The 1,790-nt window shown below is 32.6% G+C and overlaps 1 pseudogene; it reads right to left on the bottom strand.

Moving 5' to 3' along the window:
- Positions 1–813: 813 nt before the first annotated feature.
- Positions 814–1,524, bottom strand: LOC133821414 (small ribosomal subunit protein uS2c-like; annotated as a pseudogene).
- Between the last annotated feature and the right edge of the window lie 266 nt (positions 1,525–1,790).

Below are 1,790 nucleotides of genomic sequence, written 5' to 3'. Positions count from 1 at the left end.
AATTCATCAGCTAATATATTTCCGAAAAGTAAAAATCTTATCAATAATGGTTTTGTGAAATCGTCTAAAATGTTAATGGGTAAAAGGATTAGAATTGGTTGAATGTATATACCAAAACACCCCAATCCTTTTTTGTTAAGGCCCGCATAGAAATATGCTAATGACGTGAGTAAAGCTAAAGCAACAGTAGTATTTATATCATTTGTAGGTGCGGCTAACTCACCATGAGGTAATTGTATGATTTTCCAAGGTAAAAGAGCCCCTCACCAATTCGAAACAAAAATAAATAAAAACAAAGTTCCAATAAATGGAACCCATGGACCATATTCTTCACTAATCTAAGTTTTGCTCACATCTTGAATGGATTCAAGAACATATTCAAAAAAATTCTGACCATCTGTTGAAATGGTTTGTGGATTATGAACAACTAGAATGATCGAACCTAATAAGATAACAATTACAACCCAAGAAGTAATAAGTACTTGGGAATGGACTTGAAAACCTCCTATTTGCCAATAAAAATGCTGGCCTACTTCCACACCGGATATATCGTATAACACTTTTTTTGTGTTGATGGAACATAATAAAAAATTCATATTACCCTCTGAAAGAAATGGAACTTTAAAAGAAATTACTTTGATTCACCCAGCTTTTTTTCGACTCGCCCACAAGAATCGTCTATTTTGAATATCAACTAATCATATCAAAGCCTCGATTATTTTTATCTGTTTTGTGTGATTCATGAATAGTAACTAGTTCAATAAAACTATAATCTATGGAGTTGTCAAAATAATTTTCTTATCTTATTATTAATCAAGAATTTTGTATATAGCTAGAATGACCCTAACAAATTGCAAACACTAATTTGTTAAGAATTAATCTAGTTAAAGCTATAGCATCATCATTCTCTAGAGTCGAAATATCTGCTAAATCTGGGTCACAATTTGTATCGATTAAAAAAATTGTTTGAATTCCCAAAGTGATACATTCTCAAAGGCCCGCATATTCTTCTTGCTGGTCAACAATTATTACAATATCAGGTAACCCCGTCATATATTTATTCCTGCCCAAATATGTTTGCAAGTGAGATAGTTGTCTCTTCAAAACAACCGCATCTCTTTTCAGAAGACGGTTGAGTCTGCCCGTCTTTTGTTCCATTCTCAAGTCTTCGAACATATGAAGTCTCATTTCTGTAGTATACAAATTCGTTAACATACCAACAAGGCATTTTTTATTAACATAATGACACCAAGCCTTTATTGCTGCCCCTGCTACTGAATTGGATGCTTTATTTTTGGTACCAACAATTAAGAATTGTTTTCCCCTACTTGCTGCATCGAAAACTAAATCACAGGCTTCTGATAAAAACCGTGATGTGCTAGTAAGATTTATAATATGAATACCTTTACGCTTTGCAGATATATAAGGTGTCATTCTAGGATTCCATTTCTTAGTACCATGACCAAAATGTACTTCAGCTTCCGTCATCTCTTCCAAATTGATGTTCCAATATCTTCTTGTCATTTCTCCCCACACTTCTTCTCTCTTTTTTTTTCAAAGAGGAGGTACCCTAAAAATAGAAAAAAATAATAGTTTCCATGGAACCTTATCTTCTAAAGGAAATTGGCCGTTGATACGCAATCCAAGCCGTTAATTTTTTTTAATCTTTCTTTTCTATTCATTATTTTCTTTATTATTATCCTTATTACTATTACCAAATCAAATGACTACAACCACCAATACACAAAAAGGATGAGTTTGCTGTTAGGAATCATTAAATCCTAGAAATG

The sequence above is a fragment of the Humulus lupulus genome, chromosome 3, assembly GCF_963169125.1.
Source record: "Humulus lupulus chromosome 3, drHumLupu1.1, whole genome shotgun sequence".
NCBI classification, from domain to species: Eukaryota; Viridiplantae; Streptophyta; class Magnoliopsida; order Rosales; family Cannabaceae; genus Humulus; species Humulus lupulus.
This window is presented reverse-complemented; position numbering and strand designations above follow the sequence as displayed.